Here is a 21,096-nt window from a genome sequence, read left to right on the forward strand (position 1 = left end):
AACACAAATGAACTCCCTGCTGCACCCCTTACCCCCACTCCACCACCTCTTATCACACCTTCATACATATTGTTGAATCCACAGGCCATGGGATAGGTAGATGACAGCACTGAATAATAATTAGGCTGGAATAACCTAAGAGGCCACTTTAATTATAAAGCCAGAGCTCATCAGTGCATTGAAATGAGGAAAAAGGAATTGGAGTAACCTCGCCTGAATTGCATTAGGTTACTATTTTGCAAGGCCAAAAAATTCCAAGGGTCTTCACAATAGGCATTGTGGAGATTTTTTTCAAAGGGGGTACATGGGGGTGTGTGTGAGTGGATTATAAGAGACTGCAAATTACTTTGAATAAAGAAGGTGTTTTTTTTTTTTAAATGAAAAGGGTTTCTACTACATGTAGCAAATTAAATTCCAGATGTTCTACAGCTACAAAATCGCTACCAGATGTAGAAATCCATGGTGGCTGGGGATGTTTATTGCACATAAGGCATTCAGCACCTGTTTAAAGAGACCTCCCCCTTACCTTTTCATGCAGGCTAGCATGCTAATTATCAGGAGTGCCGAAATATTTAGCCTCCATAATTAAAGAGGCAAGGAAAATGTCTAAAACCATTTGTTATTTTACTCTAAATGCCAGTTAAGTAAATGACTACAGTGTTTCTTCTGGGACATGTTTGAAAATTCATTAATCACACTGTTTCAAAATATGGGATCCATTTTGGGATGTTAATTCGGAGTGGGAAAGGACTTCAGATCACACATGATCCAGCCCCAAGGAAAGACACCGACTTTTAGCAGCCCCGATTGCTCCCTTAAGGTAACCCATTTGCTAAAGTGTCCTTACTGCAGAGCCTCCCCGTTTACAAGCCACGGAGTTGCCACTGCCTTTTCCATTGCATAAGAGCGCGGTGTCCTCAGCACACCGTCAATCATCAGAGCTGGACAGTCCCAGGCTGCTGGGGGAGGGTCCTTACGCAAGCCACTTTCCCCTTTGGTGTCACAATGCATTCTGAATGTCAGTTTGAGTTCTACAGTCTGGGATGCATGTTCCAGATAAGAGGAAATTACGATCGCTGTCTTTGCTACTGTGGAGTGAAATGTGTCAGTCTTTGCTAAACCAGTCACAGGGTAAGCCACAGGTAATGACAGTTATTGTCTTTGGGATTTGTTGCTTGGTACGGGGGTTGGGCAACAGGATAGAAATAATATGGTGTTTTTGGAATCTCACACCACCATGCATTCCATCACACATTCATCCTCTCTATCTGCAGCCCCTTATGCTGGTAAAACAAATTAGCTTTTTTTAAATAAAGGTTTTATTTATTTGAGAGACAGAGAGTGAGTGAGAGAGAGAGAGAGAGCATGAGAGGGGTGAGGGGCAGAGGGAGAAGCAGACTCTTCGCTGAGCGGGGAACCTCATATGGGACTCGATCCTGCGACTCCAGGATCATGACCTGAGCTGATGGCAGAAACTTGACTGACTGAGCCACCTAGGTGCCCCCAAATTAGCTTTTTATGAACATATTTTACATCCTGAGGTCTGCCCTTATGAATTTAGCTGGTCTATTTTTATTAAAAAAAAGAAAAAGAATTTAGCTGGTATTAATCTTTTCTGGTTTTTAATAGACTTATTTTTTAGGTTCGCAACACAACTGAGCATAAATTATGAAATATGCATCATCCCTCCCCCTCCCCGGGGCAGCCTCCTCCACTATCATTATCCCCCACCAGAGTGGTACACCTGTTACAATCAATAAACCCGTGTCGACACATGATATCACCCGAAGTCCACAGTTTACCTTACAGTTCTCTTCTGGGGGTGTACTTTCTATGGGTTTGGACAAATGTCTAATGCCATGTATCCACCAGGGTAGCTTCTGGCCTTATTCATTCCACCCTTCTAATCCCTGGGAACCACTGATCTTTTTCTGTCTCTGTGGTTTTACTTTCTTCAGAACATCATACTGTTGGAATCATTAGGGTATGTACACATTTCATGTTGGCTTTTTTCGTGTCGTCACATGAGGTTAAGTTTACTCCATGTCTTTCATGGCTGAATTTTTTCTCATCCACATAAAATGTGAGAGTGGGAGAATGAAGACACCTGGTACCTTGCAGGAGTTGAGGCTCCAGTGTTGAAGTCATTCTATGAAAAGGCCTTAGGCTAACACACCTTGAATTTTGATAGCCCACCAAGCAAGCTGGAAAGCTTTTACATGCTGGTTAGCCTAAGCCTGTTTTGCCATGTGATGTTCACAGGAGTCTGATGTTCCTTGGTCTTCCTTCATTGCCTCCTGACCCAATTCTTATGTTTATAAGAATCCAGTGAGACTCAAGATGGATTGTTGTTAGGGAAAGAGGATATTTATTCATTTCTATAAATAAAATGGTATAGAGAGTGTTTTGGTATAAACAAGACTAGAATAGTTCGTCTTCTGATTCCAGCTTCCTATTTCAGCAGAGGGCACTCTGACCTTACCTAGAGCCCAGTGTTTTTTCCTTTGACCAGTTTGGGAAAGTAGCTAGTTTATCAAATCCATCCCTCAGTTTAACTGTCAGCAGTGAGAGTATCTTTGAAGTAGAAACCAAATGTATCAAAAGAGGGCCCGGCTCTAGCCTGTGTGATCCTGAGATCTTTCATTCATCTCTACCCTAAGGTCCCTACTGTTTTCTAGTGTAATCCGTGCATTTACATGTAGCCTTTCTGACTAGTCTGTGAACTCCCTGGGGCTGGAACCCATACATTTCATCCTTAGGATATAGCACAAAGTCTAGCACAGACTGCCCACTCAATAAATCCCTACTGAATAAATGAAAAACAACAACAACAACAGTGGAGTCTGAGGGGACTGTAATGAATGGAAGATTGTGCATGCATTTGATGTTTCTATAGAAGTCACCATTTTGCCTATGTCAATAGTGTTCCTGGTTGAGGTCATACTCGTGCTCTGTATTGCTAGATGTCAAGAGGCAAAAATGTCATTGGCCTTAGATCCAGAGTAGAAGAACCCACTGTATCACCCCATTCAGCATGGCAGTATATTCAATCCCTATAATGACTCGGTCACACAGAACATGAGAGACTCCTAACTCTGGGAAACGAACAAGGGGTGATGGAAAGGGAGGTGGGTGGGGGAATGGGGTGACTAGGTGATGGGCACTGAGGGGGGCACTTGACGGGATGAGCACTGGGTGTTATGCTTTATGTTGGCATATCGAACTCCAATAAAAAATATATACAAAAAAATAAACCCCATAAGACTCTAAAAAAATAATAAAAAAAAGTTTGAGAGGCCAGTTAGGAGATTGTTGTCATGGTCAAGGAAGGATTGGCTTGGACCAGAGTGGTAGCTGAGTAGGTGATGGCTAATAATCATATTTGGATACATTTTCTAGAACAGGAGTCAAAGATGACTTATGTTTTTAGCTTTGGGTAATTATAGGAATGGAGATGCATATATAGATATGATTAAGATGTGGGCTGAACAAAATGAGGGAAAATAAAGTATTTGATATTATGCAAAAAAAAAATGGCTCAGTCACAAGTCATGTAGGTAAAGAAATGCTAGTTCTCTCAGCAAAGTTTGGACTGACAAAAGCCCAAGACAAATCCAGTTTGTGATTTGCAGGTACCTTTCTGTGGTCCTAAAATGTCCTACTCTTCATCTCTGAATCTCAAAATTTTACCACACATTCCATCACCAGCTCAAATGCCACCTCTTGGGCCTGTTTCAGGCCACTGAGAACCTTTCTGCTTGGTCTTCTATAGCAGTCAGAACTTTGAACAACCTTCATGGCACTTACTAAGTACTCTCTTGCCTTACAACTTTTCATATAGATGTCTTATCTTCTAGAGTTTTATCTACTGTAGAGGGACTTGACATTTTTTTTTTGAGTACCAACTGCATGTGTTATTTCATTTAATCCTTATAACATTTCAGTGGCAAATTATCACCCTCAGCTTGCTGAGGAACTGGAGCTCAGAGAAGTGAATTATCTTGACTGTTATCACCGAGCTAGCAAATGAGAGCTAGATTCTAAGACCAGTTTGATGCCAAAGTCCATGTTCTTTCCATTACATTACACTGCTTAAGAACAGGACCCATCATGGCCCTGAGAGAGTTGAGCCTTAGCAAGTTGAGGGACTTGCTTTTTACTTTGCCTTGTTTGTAGGCCTCCAAAATCATTATGATTTTCTTATTTCACTATTGACAAACTGCTCATAGAAGAGGATCTGTGGATCTGTCATTCATATTATTTATATGTTTAAAGTTTAAAAATTGATATATAATCTACATGATAAAACACCAAAATCTTAAATGTACAGTTCAGTGAGGTGTTTTGTTTTTTGCTTTTTGTTTGTTTTTCTGACATATTGCAGAGAAAGAGCCCAGAAGACTTGACTGCTATCGTTAGAGGCCTGCTTTCAAGGTTGCTAGGAATTTGAATTTGGAGAGGGTTTGCATTGTTTCCTGATAAGAATGACTCACTGTAGGTCCACCTGGCTGGTTTTTGGAAGAGCATGCGATTTTTGATCTCAGGGTTTGAGCCTCACGTTCGGTGTAGGGATTGCTAAAAAAATAAAAATAAACTTAAAAAAATTAAACAAAAGCAAATGGCTCATTGTGTGTTTATGGGAACAATGTGGTTTATGCTGAAGACTTGCTTTTCTTCTGAGAGTTTGTAATTTGGTACATGCTAGGCAAAAGCTACCTGTGTGCCTAGCTCCCAATAAAAATCCTGGCACGGAGTCTTTAATGGGCTTCCCTGGGAGATAGCACTTCACACGTACCACATTTCTTTCTGTAGGAATTAACAACATCCTGTGTGACTTCATTGGGACTCTTAGAATCTTGCTTCTGGTTTACTCTGAACTTTGCCCCATGTGCTTTTTCTCTTTGCTAATTTTATTGTGCATTTTTTTGGTAATAAATTATAGCTGTAATTGTGACTCTATGCTGAGTCCTTTGTGTCCTCCTGGAAACCATTGAACTTGGAAGTGATCTTGCAGTCCCCTGACATATATACAGATACACACACACACACACACACACACACACACACACACACACACAGATATATATCTGTATAACCTATAGAACAAGATATAGAAAACTCCAGAAAGTTTCTTCATGCTTCTTTCCAGTAAAAATCCTTACTTCCTAAAAGAGATAACAATTATTCTGACTTCTGTTGCCAGAGATTGGTTTTGCCTGTTCTTGAATTTCAAAACAGCAGATTTCAAATCAGCAGAATTCAAATCAGAAGAAACGTAATTACATATACTCTTGTGCCTGACTTCTTCTACTCAAAGTAATGTTTTTTGAGATTAATAAAAAATATCCAATATAATATCCAGCCTCTTAAAATCTTATAGCAGTTCATGTATATACACCACAATTTATTATTTTTTCTGTGGATGGACATTTGTGGTGTTTCCAGATTTCAGCTATTATAAATTATAACTGTTTTTTTTTTTAAGTTTTATTTATTTATTTATGAGAGACACACACACACAGAGAAAGGTAGAGACACAGGCAGAGAGAGAAGCAGGCTCCATGCAGGGAGCCTGACATGGGACTCCATCCCGGGTCTCCAGGATCACGCCCTGGGCTGAAGGTGGCACTAACCTGCTGAGCTACCCGGGCTGCCCTATAAATTATAACTGTGATGAACATTCTTGTATAAATCTTTGTAAGAACATATGCATTCATTTCTCTTGGAAAATATACCTTGGAGCCAAATTGTTAGATCATAGGGCAGATGCATTTTTATATGTATCAGAAAATGCTAAGCAGTTTTCTAAAAGAGCTATACCATTTTACATTCCCATCACTAGTATATAAGAGTTTGTTGTCACATCTTTGCTAGTACTTGGTATTACCAGTCTTTTTAATTTTAGCCCTTTTAATGGAGGCAAAGTGATATTTTGCTATGGCTTAAATTTGACTTTCTGATGACTAGTGACACTGAGCATTTTTTCACATTATTATTGGCCATTTGGATATCTTGTGATGCGATTCATGTTACATTTTGAAATGACTTAAAATTTTTTTCTATTTTGTCCTTAGTTCTATCACCTCATTTCTGAGTTTTCTTTAATTCTGATTGATGTTGAATTTTTTTTCATACGCTATCATGAAAAAATTTCCATTAATTCATCTGAAAATATTAAGTTATAGTTTTCATCTGTCTGTGGCCATTTTTCTGGAGAGCTTTCATTATCTATAGAGATATTTTCTTCTGCCTAATCTTATATTTTCTTATAAAACAGTTGTGTAGAATTCAACTATATTTCTTTGCTGTTGCTCATTTTCACATGAGATTAGTTTTCCTAAACTTTTGGGGGAAGGAACGGATCAGGATAGTTTTCTAGCTTGATTGCTATAGAGTTCTGTCTTTCTGTTGTTTTATTGTTTTTGTTCAAAACAAAAGATCTCCTGGTTTTGTTCCTCATCTCCACTTTCTTTGGATCCTCTCTTTTCTTCCTCCATCTCTTTGTCAAAGGTTAGAACCCTGGGATGCCTGGGTGGCTCGTGGTTGAGTGTTTGCCTTCGGCTCAGGGCATGATCCTGGAGTTCTGTGATCGAGTCTCGTCTCACATTGGACTTCCTGTGGGGAGCCTGCTTTTCCCTCTGCCTATATTTCTGCCTCTCTTTGTCTCTCATGAATAAATAAATAAAATCTTAAAAAAAAGGTTATATCCCCAGTAGTTTCTCCCTAGTACAGAGCTTTGTCCTGGAATAACACTCTGGCAAGTTCACTTCCATGGTTAAGTCCCAGATTAATCCAGATTCTTAAAATCTTCCTGCCATCTCATTGCACTCACATGTAAATAACCCTTCTGGTTTAGCTGTGGTCCTCAAATTGGCCACCTACACTTTCCAGTCAATATATATTGGCAGAGAGCCTGGATGGTGTGGTCAGTTGAGTGGCCAACTCTTGGTTTTGGCTCAGATCTGATCTCAGGATCATGAGATCAATGCCTGCATTGGGCTCTGCACTCAGCAGGGAGTCTGTTTGAGATTCTCTCCCTTTCTCTATGCCTTTCTCCCCTGTGTTTGCTCTCTCTCTCAAATAAATTAAAGAAAAAAAATAGGCAATCCTTGAGTCATCTTATTCTCAGATCTACTAGATGTCCCCTTACTTCCTTTGGCTTCTACCTATATAGATGCTAATAATATATGAGTCTTCGTGTTTTGTCCTCATTTACTCCAATTCTGGAATTCATGTGAATAACTTATTACTTAATGTTATAGATACTGTATGTGGCTTGTTGGTTTGGCTCTATCGGTTTTTATGGGGTGATTAGGGATATTATAAAAACTACATACCCTTACCACTCTCTTCCCATATTGTATTTTGAGTTTAAGCCAAGGTGGGTGTTTTTCCTCCTTTAGTGTATTTATGTTTTAGATATTCTCTTAAATTGTGGGACAGGAGAACACATCTCCAGTTAAAGAAGTCTCAGGTAACAGATGTCAAATTTTCAACCTCTTGAGATCATACCTGGTAAACATGTCTATGGGGCCTTTGCATTCAGACTCTTTTGAGAGAAGGGGTTTGAGAAGAACATATAACTCCATGTTTGGCTTTTCTCTTTTATTTTTGAAAAACAATTCCCCTAATTCTTCTACTTGTTTTCCTTCCCTTGATTTAAATTCCTGGGAGAGTATTCCACTGGTTTCTTATGTAAGTGTGGCAAAAGAAACTTCTTAAAAACTCTTTTCCCACTTCCCAAAGCAACTATTGACAAAGGTATGGATTTCAATTCAAACATACAATGGAACACATGGGACTGTTTGCATCTTTGCATAATGAAATTTCTCTATGGGATTCTTGCTTTCTTTCCTATCTCTTTAGGCCTCCTCCTATACTGAATTTAGATAATGAGTCTTCTGGCTAGGGAAGTTTTTCCTTATTCTATGGTTAGTGACCAATTTCAGAATGCTGCAGATTGGGGTAACCACACATATCAATATTTCTCTAACTTTGTCTACATAAGAATCTCCTGGGATTTTTGGATTCCACAAACTGGAGATTCAGGAACAATATTGTAGGGTGGGTCTAGGAATCTGCACAGGATATGCATCCCAGACGATGCTGATGCAGTTGGTTAGTTTAGGGATGTCAGTTCAAAAAACAGTAGTGTAAGCCAAAACTATTTTCAGAGGCCAAATCAAAACTAAGTTTGATGACTATATCATCTAAAAGCGGCAGTGAAGATTCAGAAAATGCTGTGGGAATATTCTTTCATTGTTTTTTTTTTTAAAGATTTATTTATTTATTCATGAGAGCCACAGACTGAGAGAGAGAGGCAGAGACATAGGCAGAGGGAGAAGCGGGCTCCCCGCAGGGAGCCTGATGTGGGACTTGATCCCGGATCCTGGGATCATGACCTGAGCCCAGGGCAGGTGCCCAACCACTGAGCCTCCCAGGCGTCCCTTGTTCATTGTTTTAATTAACATCATAAATGCTAACTGTGTGTCAGGGCCTGTGCTTATTCATTTTGAAATGAATAAGAGAAAGATCTAGAGTTTATCGTAATATGAGAGAAACATACAAAGGAATAATTCCAATATAATATTAAAAAGATAAAAACGTTGACCATTGGCATTCTTATGGGAGGTATCAGTGGCCTTCCAAATTTGCCATATAATTCCTCCCTCAAAATATGTCTGTAATTAAGAATGAAGAGTGAGAATTTTAGTGATATGTACAGTCTGAGCTATTATAATTTTTTTTCATTAAATGACCTTCAATTTTGTTCTAATTTTGTTCTGTAAAATGATTGGCTCCATGTCGTGAACCTTCTGGTCTGTCAAGAGTATTAAATCTATATCTACCAAAGGTTATTTGAAATTAAATTATTGTAGAACAGTGTTTTTTAAATTCAAGCAAGCTTGTTAAAACCCAGATTCCCAGGCCCTACCCTCAGATATAAGGACTCATTAGGTCAGAAGTGGAACCTGTGAATGCCCAGTGTCAATAATCTCCTGAGTGATGCTACTGCTTCTGGTCTAAAGACTACATTTTGAATAGCACCATTTTAGGAGACCTCTTGGTAGCATGCAGGACCTGGTAATTTGTATCTTAGATTGGAGAGTGAGAAAACATGATGTGGGGGAAGCTCTTCACAAAGGACCTGGGTGTTGGAGATTCAGTAGGGGTTCATAATGTGGGAAAGGGTGGATCATAGGTAAAGAGAAGATTTCCAGGCAGATGGCAGAGTAGGTGCAAAGACCCAAAACAGCACAAAGTGTTCAGGGACCTGTCTACAGACAGATCTTCCTACAGTCTAAAAGCCCACATTGATGCTGGAGACAGTGGGAAAAACTAAGCTCCTACTTGAGCAGCAGAGGAAATGAAGACAATGGTATGTGAGCTTCAAGGAAGCAAATTGTGCCAAGAGATAGCAGGATGCACCGATGTGTGATGTTCCTTTGAGATATTTCTGAGAAAAGGGTGGGTGGTTTGCTTCCAGGAATGAGTTAAGTAGAATTTTGTCCGTGTGGCAGAGCTTGCTGGTTTTTAGAGCTTCCATCCAAATTTTTGATTCTGTGATATTAAACATGCATTTCAAATTTGGGGGCATGAAGAGGAAAAAATTCACATTTCTATTTGATCAGATTTGCAACATGCAAACAAGTAGAAAGTCAGCTTCTGCCAGAGAAGGAGAAAAACTCTCCAAAGGCCTCTCTCTCTCTCTTTTATAAAAAGATTTATTTATCTGGGGGTGGGGTGGGGGGAGAAAGTGGTGGGGGGGGCAGGAGAGAATCTCAAGCAGACTCCCCACTGAGCTGGGAGGCAGATGTGGGGCTCCATCTCACTACCCATGAGATCATGACCTTGAGCCGACATCACTAGTCTGATGCTTACCAGACTGAGCCACCCAAGCCCCCTCCAAAAATCTCTGTCTTTTTTTTTTTTAAAGATTTATTTATTTATTCATGAGAGACCCAGAGAGAGAGGCAGAGACATAGGCAGAGGGAGAAGCAGGGTCCCTGTGGGGATCCCAAGTGGAACTCAATCCCAGGACCCCGGAATCACGACCTGAGCCAAAGGCAGATGCTCAATTGCTGAGCCACCCAGGTGCCCCTCTCCAAAGATCTCTTAACTGTACTTCCGAATATATGCATTTGTGGTTGCAAGTTCAATTTAGACTTTGACTTCTTGACTGTATTCAGGGGCAAATAATCCAGTTTCTCATTAGAATGAGCTGCCAGACAATGTTGTATTTACCGGGCAGCAAAGAGTACTGCCCCTGGTCAACAGATGTAATAATTGGGCACTCTCATTAGTGGTATCTGGAGTTTACAGGAAAGAAAACACCACACGAGAAAGAACATTTCTAATTGTGGCCCCAAAGGCTTTCACATCGCTGGGTATTCATTTCTTCACCCAGGAGGACTGGCAAGCTTTTTGCAAGAGGAAATAATAAGACCAACCAGGCCAAACAGTTTCTGCATGTGTTTTTAAAGAGAAAAAGAATATCCATTTTTACCACATTTTTTTCTGATGAAAGGCAAATTTTCTTCCCTACCCCTTCCCCTCACAGCTGCTGTGTAATTCTGCAGCCTGAAGTACTTCCACTCTAATACAAATTTTCATCTTATCTCTCAGCAGCAACTAACAGCAGACCCTAGGCATGTGTGAATAGCCTGGCACACGCTCTTCCTTCTATTTTAACTGTCCAGACCTACAGGATAGCTAGAGAACAAAAAAGCCAGGGGCTCTTTATTTGTGGCTGATTGGCTTGGGAAATGGATTTGTCACAGAAATCCTCTCTGAAAGGAAGTGACCCAAGTCTTTTGGCTTTTATGTATTTATTTTATGCTGCTAAGGATTGGGTTTGACTCTAAGTTTTTAAAGAAAGGGCCTTTCTAGTTCGTGGATTCAGTCATTTATTCCTTTATTACCATGTATGGTACATCTGGATGTGCCAACCACTGTACCACTACAGAGATACTGAGAACAGTTAAGACTTGGCTTTAGAACTTTCTAGTAGGAGAATGAGATAAGCAAGCAACTTTCCCCATTATTTTGAGGTACAAGGGGTATTTATGTCTACCTGGGTAAGCTCCAGAGACCAGGAAAAATGTAATCTGACTCTTTGAAGATCTGGGAAGCTGAGGGAGGTATACAGGACAGCAGCAATAATAAATGCAACATCATAGGAACTCTGTGGTCTTTGGAAAACTGTAGGGAATTTGGATTGGGTTTGGGTTGAGACAGGTGGTGTTGGCAGTTGAACATGGAGATCCAGGAGAGGCCACACAGTGACAGACTTAATACAAAAACATGAAGAGAATCTGTGGGATTTCTTAAGGGTCTGGCTCTGGGTGTGTGTTATCTCTATACCCCGCACTTTATCTTTATAATGGGATAATGGTTGTGCTTACTTCACAGGATTGTTGTAACTGTAAAGTGAGGTGACATGTGTCAAGCTCTTATCTCAGCCTGATTACTGGCAATTTTTTGTTTTTCATAAATCGTAGTAATTACAGTGACAGCAGTGAGAGTAGTTGTTCTTATTGGCTATGCCCATTATAATATTTCTGCAGTCCTTGCCATTTGGGTCTTTGAACAACTGTGGGGAATCTGAAAAAGAACCCCAGTGAGTCTATTATCATCCGCCTGGGGATGGAATGGTAAGATACCGATTGGAGGAAGCGAGAGAATTCTTGGTTCCCAGAGCTGAGAATGAACAAAATCTGGATCAAGCCAGTGAAGATGAAGATGCAGATCTGATAACAAATAGGTCTCCAACTGTCTGCCCTCAACTTTACTGAACTTGACACTGCTCCAATGGTGCTCTCTAGTGGCCCAGACGAAAAGAACATTTCCTATCAATAGGAGCAGGACTGAATACAGTGGTCCCTGCTTATCCAAGGTTTTGCTCTCTTCCCTTTCAGTTACCGAAGGGTAACTGTGCCCAGAAGTGGACCATCCTCCTGAAAAAATACATCATTCACCTCATCTGATCTTATCATGTACGCATTTTTATCGTCTCACATCATCACAGGAAGGGTGAGTACAGGATAGTAAGATATTTTGAGGGCGACCACATTCACATAACTTTCATTACAGTATATTGTTATAATCGTCCTAGTTGTTATTGTTAATCTCTTACCTTGCTTACTTTATAAATTAAATTTTATCGCAAGTATGTGTGTATGGGACAAAACGGTATATATGGGGTTGAGTACTTTGCACGGTTTCAGGCATCTCCTAGGAGTCTTGGAACATATCTTGTATAGATAAGGGAGAGGGACTACTATAAATTACATATAGACCATGGAATATTATGCAGCCATTTAAGAAGAATTAGCTAGAGCAATCCCAGTCAACTTGGAAGAATTTTCATGAGGGTTTGAGGGAGAAAAGCAGGATGCAGAAAAGCATAGTTGATGTGAACTCCCTCTTGTAAAACAATGACCAAAAAGCTTGTCTCTGTAATATTAGATGTGTATGGATAAGTATATATATAGGATTAAGTAGAATTATGTGAGCATAAATAATACAGGAAAGGGTAAGTACTAGATTGTAAAAGTGAGTTCTCGTGGGGTGGGAGTAAGAGCTCATGGGAATAGAGGGAAGATTGAGAGATTGCAAAAGTCAAACAAAGATCCACATTTATACATTCATTTAACATTATGTTTAAATACATATATTCATAAATAAAGGTTAATTTGCAAGTGAAATAGCCCAGATGATGGAATTTGTGAAAAAAAAATGTTCCAGAAAAGTGAAATAATATGGAAGATAATTTACTCATCTATTTATAACTTCTTATTTGGTTACTTTTATTCTTTTTTCCAAAAGCCTAAAATGGCTAGTGTTTTAAGTCATGGTGTTATAGAAGTTCAGTGTGTATGGTAAGATCTGTTGAGCTATTTCTAAACCCCTCCCTCCTGCGAGTTTGTTTTCTGAAATCCTCCGTTTTGCTTTCTTACCACAAAAGTGTGAAAAAGTCTTAAGCCTGACTCTGATACTGCGTTTTCTTCCATTTAACAGCCTTTACATGTGATAAAACTATGTTTGTGGTTGTTTGCTTGTCTTATAGTGACTTATTTTTTACTTTTATGTGATTGGCAATAAAAGTCTATTTGAAGATGCCATCGAAATATATACAGCGATATAGTATAGTGGAGAGATACCAGACTTAAATCTCAACTCCAACACTCACTATGTATATGAGCCTAGGCAAGCTATTATATTTCTGCTCTTTAGCTGTTTTATTTGCAAAACAGGGACAAAAATAGGACATAGCCCATACGTTTGTTTTGAGGATTGAATGAGATAATTAAGATAAAGTGTTTAGCAATCACCTCGGGACACGGTGTTCATTTATTCATTCATTTATTTGTTCATTCAGAACTACTTCCAGAGTGCCTCTATGTGCCAGGTTCTGTGCTGGGCGCTGGGAATAGGAAGCAACAGATCTATGTAGCATAAACATTAGCCATCCAGACAGACAAATCTAATGGCCACACAGTGAGTCGTTGCAAACTGTGATACAGGCTGAGAAGAAACAGCACAGGGAACAGTGAGACTACCTGAGCTGGCCAGGGAGTCAGGGATGGCTTTTCTGAGTAAGCAATGTTTAGGTTGAGAAATTAAGGATGAATAAATAATCTTTAGTTGCATGAGTTGAAATTGTGCATGCAGAACATTCTAGGCAAAAGGAAGAGCCTGTACTATGCCTGTGGCTATGGGGAGAAGGAGCCACTTTAAGAATGGCGTTTCAATAAATGTCTGTTACCAGTTACTTAACCAAGCCCACTCCTCATTTTCTCATGATACCTATGTTAGTCAAATTGAAATAATACCCACTTTGTAGTGTTGTACGGATTAAGTAAGAAAATGGATTTGAAGCGTGCTACTTAATACATGGTAGATATACCATTAACACCCTCCCTTCCAAAATCTAGCCTTTGGCACTGAGATGTTCAGTGTAAATTAATTATTATTAGCTATCAATGTAAATTAATGATTTTACACACACGTGTGCACCTCCTCCCCACGTACACTAGCTGTCTTGCAGAGACATCTTGCGCTATCGGCCGGAGACCTGATTTTGCTTGTAAAAGGTAAAGTTTTAACCCAATGAAATCTGTGTCTTCCATTTTTGAGCCTTTGTTTTAGAGTTCATGTGTTCTTAGTTTCCCTAGCCAAAGCCCCAGAGGTTGGCTGATATAGGAAAAAAAGAAAAAAATAAATAAAAGGAAAAAAGAAAACTGATATGACCACTACCAAATTCTCCAGACCTCAGGCAATGATCCTTTCTATTCTGAGTATTGACGAGGCTCTCATTTCAATTCACTACAATTTCAGGTGTGCCAACCATGTATTAGGCATTATATTAGTTTCTGGGTAATAAAACATTATTAAAACGGAATCCTTATTCAGAAGAGGAGAGATTCATATAATAACAATTAGTTATTTTTAGTATTCAACTTTTTTGGAGGGCAGTAAACCAGCCTTGGATGCTCAGTTGGAAGCGGTGCAGCCTAAAGAAATCTCCTATCCTGCCAAAAACTCTTTTAGTGCATTTTCCCTCTGATGCTGCTTTCTGCTCTGCTCCAGTGGTTTTAGGGCTCGCACTGTAAAATCTCCACCATTTTAGCCCTAAGAAAACCAAACACTCTGAACATCTAATCTTCCTGAGTGCTTCTGTATTTCCTTTATTCATTTCTACTCTCAGGTCTTGAATGAATGCTTCTTTTTTGGTCACATGCATAGCCCCAGCTAAAATGGATTCTCAAAGGTGAAGTGTTAGCTTCTCATTCTCTATTGTATAGGAAAACATGGTGAAAAGGGGTTGGGATTAGGAATCGAGTAAGCAAATTTGTAATACCTTCCCAGTCTAGCCTGGTCCATGAAGACTAATTAAATTTCAAAACAACAATGACAACAAAAACATTTTTCTGTAAAACAAAATGCAATGACTCCTTTCCCTCTTCCCAAAGAGGAGAATCAAAGTCTCACCAGTTACTGCAAATATCTTGATGCACACTTATCCTTTAATTGAGGATTTGGCAAACCAGTTTCCAGGTTAAATCCAGTCCATCGCTCATTTTGTTGTAAATACTTTTTGTTGTTGTTGTTTTAGAAAATTTTATTTCTGAGTAATCCCTATACCCAATGTGAGGCTCAAAACATAGAACCCTAAGATCAAGAGTCATGTATCCCACGGACTGAGCCAGCTAGGTGCCCCTGTTGTAAATAAAGTTTTATTGGAACATAGCCATACTCATTTGTTTATGGATTGTCTGTGGCTGCTTTTTTGCTCCAAAGGCAGAATTGAGCGATTGCTAGAGATTAGAGTATGACTAATGAAGTCTTAAATATTCACTGAAAATACTCACTAAAATTGGACCCTTTATCAGTAAAAGTTTGTTGATCCCTATCCTAGCTAGCTGTAACCCTGTCTTGGTATCCCATAACTAAATTTATGTTAATCACCATGAATGCACCATATGTAGAATAATAGGGCAAAGGGATTTTTCTTAAAAAGAAAAGAATAGTTAGTATATTTGAGCAAAGAAGAAACTATGAGTATATGTATGCTATGATCATCATGTCTACAACCCATGTTAACAGTTTCCTTTTCTCACTCCCCATTCTATATTCCTTTAACCTTCGGTGAGCATGTAACCTGTACTTCTATTTCCCATGGGTCTGAGCCTTAGTGGTCCTGTCTTTATGAGGTTGCTATAGTTGCTCTCTATTACTACTGGATATGGCAGTACTAGGAGAGGATCCAGAGGAATCATTTCAGACATGATTCTGAGAAGCTTCTCTGCTCACATTGTGGAGTAGCAATCGCTTTTCCTTTTGACTATTAGAATCTGTCACCTCAACCGACAAAATTTTCCCCCAGCCCTTTCACTCACACATTCAGTGGACTGAGGAGCTCAGAGTAATCAGGTAGGATTCTTACTTTCTAGGTCAATTATTTTGTCAGCTAAATTTGTTCTTTCACCCTTAGGTACTAAGATCTCTAAATAAGCTGAGCCCAAAGACAACCAGAATGGAAAACAAAAATTGTGTCAGGAGTTATTAGGGGTAACATTGAGAAGTGCCATTCCAAATCCTACTCCCTGGTCCCTGTCATGGGCTGAACTGTGACCTCCTCAAAAGTTTGCATGTTGAGTCACAATCCCCCATATCTGAGATTGTGACCATATTTAGAAATAGGATCTTTACAGAGGAAATCAAGTTAAAATGAGGTCATTAAGTTGGGTCCAAATTGACTGGTATCCTTATATAAAAGAGGAAATTTGGACGCAGATACATGTAGAAAAATGAAATGAGGACACAGGGAGAAGAAGGGCATCTACAAGTCAATGAGAGAAATCTGGAACAGATCTTTTCCTCAGGGTCTTAATAGGAACCTGAACCCTATTGATACCTTGATCTCAGACTTCCAGCCTCCAGGATGTGAGAAAATAAATTTTGGTCATTTAAGCCACCTGGTTTGTGGTACTTTATGATGTCAGTGTAAGAAGATGAATATAATCCTGGGCCTGTATATTTTGGCTATGGGAGAAACAACACAATATATTATTTACTTATTTAGAGCAAACTATAGAAGAGCAACCCAAACTCCCACCTAATGTTATGATTCTTCAACTGGCAGTTCCATGTTCAGTCGAGTCAACTGATTTTGAGTGATGGAGAACACCATAAGGTCAGTGACTCCTGTAAGTGGTACTTATTGTTTTACTTCTTTGCTATAAAATTGAGTTCATTAGTTAGAAGTGGTATTTTTTTGGTCTTTAATGGAGAGTCCAAGAGTGGCGATGTGGACAGAAGCATGGCTGGCACAGAAGGCAAAATCCACATTCAGAATAAATGTCTATTTTTGAGAAGACGAATCAGTTTCTTCACTCTACCAAGTGGCTGGCTGATCTCCCAGAGGTGTGGTGCAAGCAGTTGGTTTTTGTGGCTGGAAGTTTTAACAATCAGCAATGCTATTAGACCAGATAAAGCTTGATGCCATTATACCAACTTTATTCCTGCCACTATTGTTACTTGATAGATGAGACCATTGAGAAGAGTCTGGATAAAGATGTCAGTTGACATAGAATAAGTCATGTTGTCCATGATTACTGTTAAACCGTGCTAAGGAGGCCACTTTGGATAGGTATTATTATTATTTTTAGAGGTTTTATTTATTTATTCATGAGAGACACAGAGAGAGGCAGAGACATAGGCAGAGGGAGAAGCAGGCTCCATACAAGAGCCTGATGCAGGACTTGATCCTAGAACTCCAGGATCATGACTTGAGCCAAAGGCAGATGCTCAACTGCTTGAGCCACCTAGGCATACCTGGATAGGTATTAAATACAAATGTATTAATACTTGGTTTATTCTGAAAAGATCACACATATACTTCTTTCCAGATATCTTGTCATAAATCCAAGTCCATGACTATTTAGACAACCAATTGCCTCTACCTTCTGTGAATATCTGTGTCTTCAGTCATTTCTCTTCTATGCATTTTCTTCCCATCTTTCCTTAAGGCCACTCCTAACTAAGGCTGTATTTATGCAGTAGTCCATTTATAGCTGATGCCAGGATGCTGAACAAGACCATTTGTAAGTCCAGTTGATATTGTTTTCCCACTTTAATCAACTTCTAAAAGGCGACTTCCCACCAGTTCATAAATGTGGCAGTACAACAGGAATATATATATTAGACATATTAGGAATAGGTATATAAAATTAGGGATTTATATTAGGAATGTGTTTATATTAGGAATATGTATATAAAAATACACGCTCATGCAACTTATTTGTGCTTTCAGGACCTACTGGAGCCTGATAATAAATATAAAACCTCACTGAGGTCCTGCTGGGCACACTCAAGTTTATGGCTTGGTGGGTCAGTAGCCTCAATTTATCACATGTATCTCAGATCTCATTACTTTGTGTCCCATTGTCCACCTTCTCAGGGCCAAGGACCAAGTCAGAAACTATTTATTAGAAGGAAAATAGTGATCTGCTAAATAGTTTGTGGTTATTTTCTAAATTCCAGATTGCTTACATTGTGATCATCCTTTTTAGACTTGCCACCATTGTCACATAACACGCTGATGTGTGACAGATATTTTAAACACCTTTGAGTTTGTTGGTTCATAAGGGCCAGTTGGCAGGATTATTTGCCCTGCAACTACTTGGCTGAGAGCCTCTCTTGCTATGTGCCCCTTTATTCAAAGCTGGCAACTTTGCTAATTACTCAATGAGGGAGTAGGAGCAACAAACCAAAACGGAGTATGTGTTACCACTAATTGTCTCAAAACATTTGTCCCTCCAGAACTTCCCTGAGAAGGCAGATATCTGAGTATTCATGAAATTTATCTCTAACCATCTACATGCATGTGTCTCAAAATGGCATCTAGTATACCTGCTCCCCTCTGTCTACAAGCTTCTGTCATCATCCTGTCATTCAAGTAGTGGGCCAGCATGATGTCCTATGGAATGGTGGGATAAAGTCCCTGCAGAATAAATAATGGCACAGAACCAGAGGTTAGATAGAGCCCTGTGGGAAAAGAATGTAGGCAATCTGTGACCCCACTAGGTGAAAACAAACTGCTTTGGGGGTTTCATAATGGAATAGAAAGAAAGCATTTTTCAGATAAATAGTTGCAGATTTCATGCCAAATGCTGGGTTGACTTGCTCCAGTAAATTGTCTCAAATGGGAACAGCAGCAGCCATTGGAATTAACATCTGATTAAGTTTATGATAAGACACCTGTTATTCAGCAAGAAACAGCTGTGCTCCACAGAAGTTAAACAACCAAGTTAAACGGAGATAGAATGGTATTACCATCTTGTTTGTGGAATCTCTCGTATATGTGGTATTTTTAAAGCTATTCTTTTGGAAGTTGTCTTAGCTCAGGCTGCTGTAATATAATACCATAGACTAGATGGCTTAAACAACGGACAATTTTTTCTTATAGTTCTGAGGGCTGGGATGTCTAGGATCAAGATGTTGACAGATTTTGTTCATAGGGAAGACCCTCTTCCTGGCTTGCAGATAGATGGTGGCCATCTTGCTGTGTACTCATATGACCTCTTTGTTGTTCATGTTCACGGGAGGAAAGAGATCAAGTGCTTTGTGTCTTTTCATCTTCTTCTAATGGCACTAAATTTTGTGATGAGGACACCATCCTTATGGGCCCCACCTCCAACTACCTCATATTGGAGGTTTGGGCTTCAACATATGAATTTTGGGGGTACACAAACATTCAGTTCGTAACAGAAGTCTTTGCTCAATGGTCATGAAGCCAATGGGGGGATGGTTTATGTTAATTTCCAGAAGAAATGAAGATCCAATCAGAAACTCAGGGTTCGTGGAAATGACCAGAGAGGATTTAAAGATCCTTTGAACCCACTGTATTTGGTACAAAAGTAGTTTATTAGCTGATTCACATAGGCTCCTACTGTGGCAGGTAGATGGCAGTGGTGTTCAGGGCCCCAGAGATCAGTATTAGCTCCACTGAATCTTCAAGGGTTAATAATATGTCCTTTCCCCTGATAAATAGCCACAGTGAAGGTTCCTTTGAGGGACATTCTTTAAGAGGACCTCTTGATTCAAGGGGTTCTGAGGCTGCAAAATGACTCAAGTCTGAAACTGATTCACAGAACATAACTATCCATTACCAGATGAAGAGTTTTCTGTTATACAGATCATGAAAGTGAGTATGCTACCAGTCTTCATCTAAGGGACTTCAAGATTTATAAGTCACTATAGAGATTTTTATAGGTCAAATCATTCTCATTACCACTTATGTCTTCTATCATCACAGTAATTACTCTCACTTTGCCTTCTTTATTTTTAAATTTTTTTTTATTGGAGTTCAACTTGCCAACATATAGCATAACACCCAGTTGCTCATCCCGCCAAGTGCCCCCCTCAGTGCCCGTCACCCAGTCACCTCCCCCCCCGCCCTCCTCCCTTTCCACTACCCCTTGTTCATTTCCCAGAGTTAGGAGTCTCTCATGTTCTGTCTCCCTCACTGGTATTTTCACTCATTTTCTCTCCTTTTCCCTTTATTCCCTTTCACTATTTTTTATATTCCTCAAATGAATGAGACCATATAATGTTTGTCCTTCTCCGATTGACTTACTTCACTCAGCATTAATACCCTCCAGTTCCATACAGGTCGAAGCAAATGGTGGGTATTTGTCGTTTCTAATGGCTGAGTAATATTCCATTGTATACATAGACCACATCTTCTTTATCCATTCATCTTTCGATGGACACCGAGGCTCCTTCCACAGTTTGGCTATTGTGGACATGGCTGCTAGAAACATCGGGGTGCAGGTGTTCTGGCATTTCACTGCCTCTGTATCTTTGGGGTAAATCCCCAGCAGTGCAATTGCTGGGTCGAAGGGCAGGTCTATTTTTAACTCTTTGAGGAACCTCCACACAGTTTTCCAGAGCGGCTACACCAGTTCACATTCCCACCAACAGTGCAAGAGGGTTCCCCTTTCTCCACATCCTCTCCAACATTTGTTGTTTGTTTCCTTCTTGTTAATTTTCCTCATTCTCACTGGTGTGAGGTGGTATCTCATTGTGGTTTTGATTTGTATTTCCCTGATGACAAGTGATGCGGAGCATTTTCTCATGTGCTTTTTGGCCATGTCTAGGTCTTCCTCTGTGAAATTTCTGTTCATGTCTTTTGCCCATTTCATGATTGGATTGTTTGTTTCTTTGCTCTTGAGTTTAATAAGGTCTTTATAGATATTGGATACTAGCCCTTCATCTGATGTCATTTGCAAATATCGTCTCCTGTTCTGTAGGTTGTCTTTTAGTTTTGTTGACTGTTTCTTTTGCTGTGCAGAAAATTTTTGTCTTGATGAAGTCCCAATAATTCAGTTTTGCTTTTATTTCCCTTGCCTTCATAGATGTATCTTGCAAGAAGTTGCTGTGGCCAAGTTCAAAAAGGGTGTTGCCTGTGTTCTCCTCTAGGATTTTGATGGATTCTTGTCTCACATTTAGATCTTTCATCCATTTTGAGTTTATCTTTGTGTCTGGTATAAGAGAGTGGTCTAGTTTCATTCTTCTGCACGTGACTGT

At 39.6% G+C, this 21,096-nt stretch overlaps 1 long non-coding RNA gene across 1 annotated transcript in view; it reads left to right on the plus strand.

Moving 5' to 3' along the window:
• Nucleotides 1-1,044: 1,044 nt before the first annotated feature.
• The window catches only part of LOC129500509 (uncharacterized), a 67,311-nt gene continuing 47,259 nt past the window's right edge, over nucleotides 1,045-21,096 (plus strand). The window contains exon 1 of the long non-coding RNA XR_008662557.1: nucleotides 1,045-1,142. This is a non-coding gene — a long non-coding RNA (uncharacterized LOC129500509). The remainder of the gene's footprint in view (nucleotides 1,143-21,096) is intronic.

Source organism: Nyctereutes procyonoides, unplaced genomic scaffold, assembly GCF_905146905.1.
Source record: "Nyctereutes procyonoides isolate TBG_1078 unplaced genomic scaffold, NYPRO_anot_genome, whole genome shotgun sequence".
Lineage (NCBI taxonomy): Eukaryota > Metazoa > Chordata > Mammalia > Carnivora > Canidae > Nyctereutes > Nyctereutes procyonoides.